Genomic DNA, 13,113 nt, shown 5'->3' with positions numbered 1-13,113 from the left:
GAGGGTTAAACTTAAGAATATGACTTTGTAATAATAACGAACACAAAGCACTCACTATGTGCCTGTCATGTTCTTAACACTATATATAAGTTTACTTGACAGTTTAACAAAAACAAAGAATTCCTCAGATGAGGTTCACAGTAAGAAGAGGACAGAAGGAATTCCCAGCATTTGGGATAAGCAATATGGAGAGTTCTCTTTTCAGTGATAGAACCAATTCAGTTTCTCCCTGCTCGCGTACTTCCAGGACAATGGCATTATTCAAGTGGAGAGGGCAAAAATCCAAGCTTCTGTTTGACTATTCATTTAACAAAGGTTACATGCAAGCTGTCATGTGCTGTTGAATTACATAGTTTATCATACCATCTAATGTTTTGTAAGGTGTGATTATTTATTAAACATATTTAAAGTTGCAAGAGAAAACACCTTAATATACCTACCAAAACTACATTTCAACATTCCTGTGGGTATTGTAAGTAGTGTTGCAATGAACATAGGGGTACATATATTCTTTCTAATTAATGTTTCAGGTTTCTTTGGATAATTCCCAGAAGAGGAATCACAGAGTCATAAGGCAGTTTCGTTTTTAATTTTTTGAGGTAACTCCATACCTTTCCACAGTGGCTGCACCAATCTACATTCCCACCAACACTGCAAGAGGGTTCCCTTTTCTCCACATCCTCACAAACACTGTTGTTTGTTGATTTATTGATGACAGCCATTCTGACAGGTGTGAGGTGATGTCTCATGGTCATTTTAATTTGCATTTCTCTGATGATAAGTGATGTTGAACATCTATACTAATAATAGAGGCATATGCAAATTTTCCAGGACACTGTCAGAGTAACAGTAACGACCAGCAGGCTTCCTGGGGTGACAGGCTGGCAGGGGGGTTAGTGAGGGATGACCGAAGGACTGAACAGCAGGCTGAGTGGGGCGATCAGGCTGGCAGGGGGGCAGTGATGGGCAACCAGGCCTGCTTGGGGGGGGGCAGTTAGGGGTGATCAGGCTGGCAGGTAGAGGTGGTTAAGGGTTATCAGGCAGGCAGGCAGGTGAGTAGTTAGGAGCCAGCGGTCCTGGATTGTTAGAGGGATGTCCGACTGCCAGTTTAGGCCCGATCCTAGGGATCAGGCCTAAACTGGCAGTCGGACATCCCCTAAGGGGTCCCGTATTGGAGAGGGTGCAGGACGGGCTGAGGGGACCCCTCCCCCATGCACGAATTTCATGCACCGGGCCTCTAGTCTTTTTATATTGTCTATTGGCCATCTGTATGTCCTCTTTGGAAAAGTGTCTATTCAGATCTTTTGTACATTTAATTTGTTATTTTGCTTTTTGGTGTTGAGTTTATAAGTTCTTTATAAATTTTGGATATTAACCCCTTATCAGATGTGTTATTGGCAAAAATGTTCTCCCATTCAGTTGGTTCTCTTTTCATTTTGCTAATAGTTTCCTTTGCTGTACAAAAACTCTCTAGTATGGTATAGTGGCATTTGTTTATTTTTTCTTTTGTTTCTCTTGCCCAAGAAGATATATCAGAAAAAAATATTGCTATGAGAACTTTAATCCATTTTGAGTTTATTCTTGTGTGCGGTGTAAGTGGTCTAGTTTCATGTTTTTATTTTTGCACTTATCTGTCCAATTTTCCCAACTCTTTATTGAATGGACAATCTTTACTTCATTGTATGTTTTTGCCTGATTTGTCAAATATTGACAATAAAGACTTAGATTTATTTCTGGGCTCTCTATTCTTTTCCATTGATCTATGTCTGTTTTTATGCCAGTAACATGTTATTTTTATTACTATGGCCTGTAGTATAGATTGATATTAGGTAGGGTGATTCCTCCAACGTTGTTCTTCTTTCTCAAGGTTGCTGTTGCTATTCAGGGTCTTTTGTGGTTCCATAGAATTTTTTGAAACATTTATTCTAGTTCTGTGAAATACTCCACTGGTATCTTGATAGGAATTGCATTGAAACTGCAGATTGCTTTGGGTGGTATGGATATTTTAATGATGTTAATTCTTGGTACCTATGAACACATTATATGCTTCTATTTATTTGTATATTGCTCAAGTTCTTTCTTCAGTGTCTTATAATTTTCTGAGTATAGGTCTTTTACATCCTTGGTTAATATTTGATATTTTTACATGCTAGGTATTTGATATTTTTTGAAGCAATTATGAGTGGGATTTTTTTTTTAGTTTCCCTTTCTGATATCTCATTATTTGTGTATAAAAATACAATTGAGTTCTGAATATTTATTTTTCATCCTGCTAGTTTACTAAATTCATTTATCAGTTCTAGTTGTTTTTTTATGTGGAATAATTAGAGTTCTCTATACACAGTATCATGTAATCTGCAAACAGTGACAGTTTAATTCTTTCTTTCCAATTTGGATGCCTTTTAATTCTTTTTCTTTCCTGATTGTTTTGGCTAGGACTTCCATTACTACATTGAAGAAGAGTGGTGAGTTTCCATCAGTAGATGAGTAGATAAAGAAACTGTGGTACATTTACACAATGGAATACTATTCTGCTGTAAAAAGGGGAAAAATTATCCTTTGTGAAAGCAGGGATAAACCTGGAGAACATTATGCTAAGTGAAATAAGCCAATCAGAGAAAGACAAGTACCAAATAATTTCACTTATATGTGAAATTTCATGAACAAACTGAACTGCCAAGCAAAGTAGAGATAGGGTCATTGATAGAGAGCAGGTAGACAGATTGGGGCAGAGAATGGGGGTAGGGATGAGGAGGTGGAGGGATTGAGAAAAAAGAAAAGAGAGAGAGAGAGAACTCAAAGACATGGACAACAGTGTGTTGATTGTTGAGGTGGAGGGAGATGGGTGGAGATGATAGAGGGGATAAAAAGGTGATGGAAAAAATTAAATTAGAAGAAGAAAAAGCTAGGTATCAAATCAATGATCCAAGCCTCAAGCTTAAGAAACAAGAAAAAGAATGAAATCTAAAGCAAACAGGGGAAGGAAACAAATTTAAGATCAGAAATCAATGAAATTGATCCCTGGAAAAAGTGGTGGCCGAATTGGCAGATCTGTCCTGCACTTCATCCCAGGGCCAAACTTGAAATACAACTAAATTGGAGAACATTCACCTGGAATTACCAACTGTGGTCCAGCTGAGGGAGAGACATATCAAGGAAGTACAGAAAATACCTGGAGACCAGTAGGAAGGGTGAGGTCGAGAGAGGAGCTGACCCAGTTCCCAGGGGCGGCAGGCTGGCATGTCAAAAGAAGAAGGCATGCTGGGCTATAAGAAGGTCTGTTCCCTCAGAAGATAGAGGCCCGGAACCCAGGCTGGGCTCCCCAGCCCAGAGCACCAGAGCCAAGATGCTCGGTCCTTAAAAAAAAAAAGATCCTCGGCCATTGAAACATTCAACTGTCAAAGGCTGCAGGGCTGCTGGCTGCAGCAGACTGGAGCTGAGACCCATAGCCCAGGTAACATCCAGTCAGGACAGGGCTGCTGGCTGCAGCGGAGTCTGGAGCCTGTCAGAGAGAAAGACCAGTTTCATTTCATTTTTTTGTTTTGTTTTTTTAACCCACAGCAAAGAAGTTTTCATTTGTGGCTACTCACCCAAGGCTTAGGGGTGGGAGGACATTCGGATCCAAGATGCCTAAGGAGAGGCTGGGTTGGGAAGCATTGCAAAGAGACTTGGAAAAACAGTAGCCAGGAACATTTGCCCATAGGCCCCCAAACCAAAACAGCCATTTTTCCTGAGAGGAGCTAGCCACTCCAGCAGCCAGAGGGCAGGTAAAGAGAAAAAAATCCTGCCCCAGATGATACAGACGCCCCACCTTCAGGAGCCCTGAATGCCACACCCTGAATTTTGAGCTTTTCAGAGGAAACAAGCCCAGAGGTCAAACTTACCAGTTTGAACAGTCTCAGGAGCCCTCAGTACTGGAGTGGGGGAGGGGCCATCCACCACACTATCTGGGGAACAAAACCAGTAATTTTCCTGCATGGGAGAATTGATAAAAACTCCAGGTTTTCAGCTGACCCCGTTGCTCTTCATAGAAGGATCTCTGTCCAGTCAAGAGCAGAGTAATACTTTGGGCCACTCATAGAGGAATAGTTCTGGGACAGGGAAACACACCACCATATTTCCTGAAAGCTAAATAGCACTTCCTACACCTAAAGCCCCTTCAGAAACAAACTTTTGAGTGAATAAGATTGACAATGGGCTAGCAGGCAAAGGTGGGCAGAGGCGGAGACTGGGGAACCAGGGAAAGTTTGCTGACCCAGCCCTGGGCTCCTTGTCACTTACAATACAGAAACAAATGGTGGATCAGTGGATAGCTTGGTTGCTGAAAGCCAAAGGACAGTGACTGACAGTGGTGAGCACCTAAGTACCTAATAAGAAGTCCACAATTGGCAGACAAAACAGAAGAGTAGGATCTAAAGCGAACTCCCATGGGACACTAAACTCAGCTGAAACAAATGCCCCTTCACCTTTTTTTAAACTTTTTTTCCTGTCTTTTTTCTTCTTTATTTTTCCCTTTTTAAGTGTATCTTCTTTATCTATCTACTTTATTAATTTGTTATTATTCTAATCTGTTGTTTTGTTCATATATCTAATTTTCCTCTTCGCTTTTCCTACCATTTTTTTGTTTCTTCATTTCACTACTCAATTTTTTCTCTCCCTTTTTTCTCCAGCTTTTTCATCTTTTTACTTTTTCTTATTCTGCATTCTCCTCTATTTTCCCTTTCAAATTGTTTTATTGTCTTCATTTCCTCACTCCCTCCTTTACTTTAAACTACTTATTCCCCCTATTCCTTTAATCTTTTTAAAAAATATATTTTATTGATTTTTTTACAAAGAGGAAGGGAGAGGGATAGAGAGTTAGAAACATCGATGGGAGAGAAACATCAATCAGCTGCCTCCTTCACACCCCCTACTGGGGATGTGCCCACAACCAAGGTACATGCCCCTGTCCAGAATTGAACTTGGGACCCTTCAGTCCATAGGCTGACGCTCTATCCATTGAGCCAAACCAGTTAGGGCTCCTTTCTTTATTCTTATTTTCTTTATTTCACTTTGCATCTACATATTCCTCCCCCCTTTTTCTTATTGTTTTTTCTTTTGTTTGTTTTCTCCTATTTTTTCTTTTTTTTCTATATTTTTCTATTATTCTTAGTCTCTTTCCTCTTTCTTAATTCTCTATTCTCTGGTGGTTCTTCTGTTAGTGCTGTAGGAGTCTTCTGTACATTTTGGTTTTGTTTCTTCTGCTTCATGTTTTGTTGTGTTGTATTTTGTTCTTTTCCGTCAGCACTTCCACAAAAGCTCAAATGATGCGGTCAAAGGTGAGCCACGTAGTCAGCCAGCCTGAGAGGAGATTCCATCTACAAATGGGACAATAACATTCAAAACCCAAGTACAACAAAAGAATCCAATTAACTCAAGTAAAGGGATTTCCTAGAGCACCCAGTCAGGAGATCTAAGAGAATGCACCCATTGGTCTCAAAACACTTACTACATAAGACCACCCCACAAAATCTGGGAGGCATAGCAGTAACACACAGCAGAAACAAAAACAAAGGGACAGCAAAAATGGTGAAACAAAGAAAACAATCCTATATAATAAAAGGTTAATATGCAAATTGACCAAACAGCAGAACACTGGTCGCTATGATGCACACTGACCACCAGGGGGCAGATGCTCAACGCAGGAGCTGGGCTCAAGGTTGGCGAGAGCAGAAGCCAAGCTCATGGCTGGCGAAAGAAGCAGTGGTGGTGAGAGCCTCTCCTGCCTCCGCGGCAGCACTAAGAATGTCCAACTGATGGCTTAGGCCCACTTCCCACGGGGAGTGGGCCTAAGCCGTCAGTCGGACATCCCCTGAGGGCTCCTGGACTGTGAGACGGTGCAGGCCAGGCTGAGGGAACCCCTTCCAGGTGCAGGAATTTTGTGCAGCAGGCCTCTAGTCTCCAAATAAAAGAAAATGAGGAATCACCAGGAAAGGAACTAAATGAAAAGGAGGTAAAGAATTTGTCAGATAAAGAATTCAAAGTAATGGTAATGAGGCTGCTCAAACAATTCAGTGAGAACTAAAAGCAACTTAATGAGTATGATATGGGTCTTAATGTGAGATATAGCAAAATGAAAAGATAGCTTGAAACAATAAATAAGAATCAACTGGAAATGAGTAATGACATAGCGCCAGTGGGCCTGGTGGTCAAATCCCTCTAGTATTAACTACAACAATCAAGGCTCAACTAGAACAAGACTGCGCACAAAGACCACTAGGGGGTGCACCAAGAAAGCATAAAAAATGCGGAGACAAAAAAACATGACAGAAATGGAGGATATAGAGCTAAAAATCGCAATTTTGAGGGCTTGCAAAAATTTGCTAGAAGCTGTCAATAAACTTGAGGAGAGAGTCACGAAAACTAATGAGACCCTCGATGCTATGATAAAGAACCAACTAGAAATTAAGCATACACGGACTGAAATAAAGAATATTATACAGACACCCAATAGCAGACCAGAGGAGCGCAAGAATCAAGTCAAAGATTTGAAATGCGAAGAAGCAAAAAACACCCAACCGGAAAAGCAAAATGAAAAAAGAATCCGAAAATACGAAGATAGTGTAAGGAGCCGAGTCCCACCAACAACACAGAGCAGGGTAACGATTAAAAAACCAGCTCTGAGACTCCGCGGAGTTCTGGAAGGTGGAACCCTGCGAGTTCCCACAGCCTCCCAGGCTCTTGTTTACACACTTCCTCTTAAATCTGTGAGTTTGATTGTTGATCCCGGTGCATGTGATTGCCCAATTGGGGTCGCTAGCGGAGCTTGTAGGGGAAGATTGTTTTTGGGGAGCCTGGGAAACAGAGCTGGGAGTGGCGACTGGTGAACCAGCTCTGGGCGGAGCTGGTTCAGGTACAATAGAGAACTCCTGGTCAGAGAGGACTTAAAGCCTTGGAGGTCAATCCAGACACACTGCCACCCAGAGGCAGAGCCACGAACTGACTCTTCTGTAAATGCAGATAAAGCAGTGAGGGGAACCAATACGGCCTGCCTTAAAATCAGGACTGTGGCTTACAACACGGAGGAACAGTGTATCAGAGGGAAATTCAACATTCTCCTGAATTCCGGGCGTGCCAAAAAGAAGAGTAGAAGATCTGAAGCACCTGCATTACTGCACATTTTTATTTTTATTTTTTTAAATTACTTTTTCACCTTTTAACTAGAAAACAAGGTAGAAAAGAACAACATCCATTCAGAGCAGCAAATGGAAAAAAATAAATAAAAAAGTAGGAGTACAGTCAAAGGGAGTTTTGAGAAACATGAAACTTAAAAACATTCTCATTATAGGAGTACCAGAAGGCGCAAAATCTGAGAAAATAATAGAGAAGAACCTTTTAAAAGATTAATGGCAGAAAATTTCCATAACCTAATGAAGGAAAAAGTCACTAAAGTTCAGGAAACACAGAGTCCCAATCAAAATGAAACCACAAAGACCCACAGAGAGGAAGATATTGGTTAAAATGGCAAACATTATGACAAAAAAAGAAACTTAAAGGCTCCAAGAGAGAGACACAAAGTTACCTGCAAGGGAATCACCATAAAACAGTCAGCTTATTTCTGTACAGAAACACATCATTCCAGAAGGGAATGGCATGAAGAATACAAGGTAATGAAAACCATGGGGCTGAACCCAAGACTATTCAGCAATGCTATCATTCAAAATTGAAGGTGAAGTAAAGAGCATCAAAGACAAAAAAAAAAAAAGGCTAAAAGCTTTTATTACCACCAAACCAGCACTGCAACAAATGCTAAAGGGACTGGTATAAGAAGAAGAAATTGAGAGAAAGAGAAGAACACAGGAATAAAGAATAAAAATGGCAACAAACAAGTACCTATCAATAATAACCTGAAATATAAGAGGATTAAATGCTCCAATCAAAAGACATGGTAGCTGAATGGATAAGAAAACATGACCCATATACATGCTGTCTACAAGAGACCCACCTGAGAACAAAGGACTGACAAAGACTAAAAGTGAAGGAATGAAAAGAATTTTTCAGGCAAATGGAAATTAAAAAGAGCCGGGGGGACAATACTTATATCTGATAAAATAGACCTCAAAGTGAAGGCCATAAAAAGAGATAAGGAAGGCCACTTCATAATACTAAAGTGATTGATACAACAAAAGGCCATAACTCTAGTAAACATATATGCACCTAATACAGGAAAATCCAAATATATATAAAAAAACTTCTAGAGGATATTAAGTAAGAGATCCACAGCAATACAATCATAGTAGGGACCTTTAATACCCCACTGACATCACTAGATAAATCTTCTAGATAAAAAAATCAAAAAGGGAGAGAGACCAAGATGGCGGCATAGGTAAACACCGCAGACTGCTGCCGCAAACAACCACTTCAAAAATACAACTAAAAGACGGAACGGACATCACCCAGAACCACAGGAAGGCTGGCTGAGGAGAGACTCTTCAACTAGAAGGAAAAATAACAGCACACCGAGGCTCAGAGGAGGCGCAGTGTGGAAAATACTCAGGTGCGGAGGTGCGCGCGCAAAGCGGGCTGGTGGCTGAGAGCGCGGTTGTCGTTTTCGGTCAGGGGGGAGTCTCAGACTCTGAGCTCCAGATACGGGCGAATCGCTGGGGACTCGGACCCAAACGGGAGAAGCGGGAGTGTCTGGCATCAGTTGGAAGGCAGCTTTCTCTCCGAGGTTTGCAGCGGTTCCTGGGGTTCTGAGAAGCAGAGCCTCTGGGAACGGGACTGAGAGGGGCTATAACCGCTCCCTCCGCCCGCCCTGTTGAGCCCGCCCCGCCCAAGCCCTGCGCAGAGCCATTTGCCGGATCGCCTCAGGCAAAGGCTAGATTAGCACCTCCCCAGAGGACAGAATCAGACACAGCTGATTCACACAGCCAGTCGGCCTGGTGGTCAAATCCCTCTAGTATTAACTACAACAATCAAGGCTCAACTAGAACAAGACTGCGCACAAAGACCACTAGGGGGTGCACCAAGAAAGCATAAAAAATGCGGAGACAAAAAAACATGACAGAAATGGAGGATATAGAGCTAAAAATCGCAATTTTGAGGGCTTGCAAAAATGTGCTAGAAGCTGTCAATAAACTTGAGGAGAGAGTCACGAAAACTAATGAGACCCTCGATGCTATGATAAAGAACCAACTAGAAATTAAGCATACACGGACTGAAATAAAGAATATTATACAGACACCCAATAGCAGACCAGAGGAGCGCAAGAATCAAGTCAAAGATTTGAAATGCGAAGAAGCAAAAAACACCCAACCGGAAAAGCAAAATGAAAAAAGAATCCGAAAATATGAAGATAGTGTAAGGAGCCTCTGGGACAGCTTCAAGCGTACAAACATCAGAATAATTGGGGTGCCAGAAGATGAGAGACAGCAAGATATTGAAAACCTATTTGAAGAAATAATGGCAGAAAACTTCCCCCACCTGGTGAAAGAAATGGACTTACAGGTCCAAGAAGCGCAGAGAACCCCAAACAAAAGGAATCCAAAGAGGACCACACCAAGACACATCATAATTAAAATGCCAAGAGCAAAAGACAAAGAGAGAATCTTAAAAGCAGCAAGAGAAAGAGACTCAATTACCTACAAGGGAATACCCATACGACTGTCAGCTGATTTCTCAACAGAAACTTTGCAGGCCAGAAGGGAATGGCAAGAAATATTCAAAGTGATGAATAGCAAGAACCTACAACCAAGATTACTTTATCCAGCAAAGCTATCATTCAGAATTGAAGGTCAGATAAAGAGCTTCACAGATAAGGAAAAGCTAAAGGAGTTCATCACCACTAAACCAGTATTATATGAAATGCTGAAAGGTATCCTTTAAGAGGAGGAAGAAGAAAAAGGTAAAGATACAAATTGTGACATGCATCCATGCATCTATCAACAAGTGAATCTAAGAATCAAGTGAATAAATAATCTGATTTACAGAATGAACTGGTGGAATCAGGGAATCAGGGACATAGAAAGGGAATGGACTGACTATTCTTGGCGGGGAAAGGGGAATGGGAGATGCGGGAAGAGACTGGACAAAAATCGTGCACCTATGGATGAGGACAGTGGGTGGGGAGTGAGGGCGGAGGGTGGGGCGGGAACTGGGAGGAGGGGAGTTATGGGGGGGAAAAAAAGAGGAACAAATGTAACCTGAACAATAAAGATTTAATTTAAAAAAAAAATCAAAAAGGAATCAGTGATCCTAAATGAAACACCAGGTCAGATGGAACTAATTCACATCTTCAAAACATTTCACCACAAAGCTTCGGAATATACATTCTTCTCAAGTGCACATGGGACATTTTCAAAAATAGACCACATGTTAGGACACAAGCTAAGTCTTTACAAATTCAAGAAGACTGAAATCATATCAAGCATCTTCTTAGACCACAATGGCATGAAACTGGAAATCACCTACAAGAAAAACGCTCAAAAACAGTCAAACACATGGAAGCTAAATAGCATACTTTTAAACAATGAATGGGTTAAAAAAGAGATCAAAGGAGAAATAAAAAACATCCTGGGAAAAAAATGAAATTGAACATACAATAATCCAAAATCTATGCGACACAGTGAAAGCAGACCTGAGAGGGAAGTTCATAGCACCGCATCGTACTTCAAAAAACAAGAAAAACTGGTAATAAGATATCTAACACAACAACTTAAAGAATTAGAAAGAGAACAAGAAGAAAAAACCAGAGTAAGTAGAAGGAATGAAATAATCAAGATCAGAGCAGAAATAAATGACATAGAGACCAAAAAATAATACAAAAGATCAATAAAACCAAGAAGTGGTTCTTTGAAAAGATGAATAAGATTGATGAACCGCTAGCCAGACTCACCAGGAAACAAAGAGAGAGCACCCAAACAAACAAAATCAGAAACAAAAGAGGTGAAGTAATAAGTGACTCCACAGAAATACAAAGTATTATAAAAAAAATAATATAAACAACTTCATTCCAACAAGTGGGACAAACCTGGATGAAATGGACATATTCCTAGAAAAATACAGTCTTCCAAAGCTCAATCAGGAAGAATCAGAAAACCTGAATAGGCCAATAACTAAAAGCCCTGATCTGTATTTTTTCACAGGGGTGTTTTATCAAATATTCAAAGAAGAACTAACATCTATCCTCCTCAAACTATTCCAAAAAAATCAAGGGAAAGGAACACTTCCAAGCCCTTTGAGGCTAGCATTACCCTAATTCCAAAACCAGATAAAGACACTACAAAAAAAGATAACTAGAGACCAATATCTGTAATGAACATAGATGCTAAAATCCTTGAAAAAATTTTAGCAAATCAGATCCAGCAATATTTTAAAAAGATCATACACCATGACCAAGTTGGATTTATTCCAGGGATGTAAGAGGTATAATATTCACAAATCAATAAATGTGATACAGCAAATTAACAAATTGCAAGACAAAAATCACATGATCATATCAATTGATGTAGAAAAAGCTTTCTACTACAATATCCAACACCCTTTTTTTAAAAATAAAAACTCTAAAGTGAGAATAGAGGGATCATGCCTTAACATAGTAAAAGCCATATATGACAAATGCGGGAAGCCACCGCTTGCCAATACTGTCAGTGCACCAAGGAATGTGGAAGACCCATGGACCTTGGGCGTTATCAGGGCTGAGCTAAGCACCTTATCTGTTGAGATAGTGGTGGCTCAAGGCAATTCCCTAACCCGATAATCCTTTTACTGTTTACCGAACTTTACCTTTGATATGCCTGTATGCATTGCTAAAGGGCAAATGTGTATTCAAGTAAATAAATAGCAGACCAGGCCAGAAGTTGGGATGCCTCTTCAAGAAAGATGTCTCCATCTGGACCCCAATGCCTTCTAAATTCATATTTCTTGTATAGTATTTTTATTTGTGCATCAGCCCCTCCTTCAGATCCTGAACACCACCTCTCCCCCTGTGAAGGTCGCGGCAGACAAGCATACAACCAACATCATAGTCAATGGGCAAAAGCTAAAACCATTTCCCCTAAGAACATGAACAAGACAGGGATGCCCTCTTTCACCACTCTTGTTTAACATAGTACTGGAAGTCCTAGCCATAGCAATCAGACTAGAAGAAGAAATAAAAGGCATCCAAATGGGAAAGGAGAAAGCAAAGATGTCATGACTCACAGATGACATGATAATACATAGAAAACCTTATAGACTCCAACAGAAATCTACTAGATTTAATAAATGAATTCAGAAACATCACAGGGTACAAAATTAACACCCAAAAATGCATGGCATTTTTATTTTATTTATTTATTTATTTATTTATTTTTTATTTCTTAAAGTATTACAAAGAGTATTACACATGTCTTCTCCCCTTGACATTCCCCTGGCTCCCCCAACCCCCAGTGTCTTGTGTCCATTGGTTATTCTCATATTCATGCATACAAGTCCTTCGGTTGATCTCCTACCCCACCCCCCCAACCTTCCCTAGGGTTCTCTCTGTAGTTTGACAGTCTGCTCAATGCTGCTCTGCCTCTGTATCCATTTTTGTTCATCAGTCTATAATGGTTCTTATTATCCATAAATGAGTGAGTTCATGTGGTATTTTCTCAGCTTCCCAGGGGCCGTCTTAGTCTCACAGGGGCCATCTCAGCTTCACAGGGGCCGTTCCAGCCTCACAGGGGCCGTTCCAGCCTCACAGGGGCCGTCTCAACCTCACCGAGGCTGTCTCAACCTCACCGGGGCCGTCTCAACCTCATCAGGGCCGTCCCAGCCTTACTGGGGCCATCTCAGACTCACCAGGGCTGTCTCAACCTCACAGAAGCCGTCTCAACCTCACAGGAGCCGTCTCAACCTCATTGGGGCCATTGCAACCCCACCAGGGCTGTTGTAACCCCACTGGGGCCGTCTCAACCTCACCGGGGCCATCTTAGACTCACCGGGGCTGTCTCAACATCACTGGGGCCAATTCAATCTCATCGGTGCCGTCTTAACCTCACCGGGGCCTATTCAACCTCACCAGGGCCGTCTCAGCCTCACCGGGGCCATCCCAGCCTCACCGGGGCCGTCTCAGCCTCAGAGGGTCCTTCTCAACTTCACATGGGCCGTCTC

This window comes from Myotis brandtii, unplaced genomic scaffold, assembly GCF_000412655.1.
Source record: "Myotis brandtii unplaced genomic scaffold, ASM41265v1 scaffold348, whole genome shotgun sequence".
Classification (NCBI taxonomy): domain Eukaryota; kingdom Metazoa; phylum Chordata; class Mammalia; order Chiroptera; family Vespertilionidae; genus Myotis; species Myotis brandtii.
Note: the sequence above shows the minus strand (reverse complement) of the source record.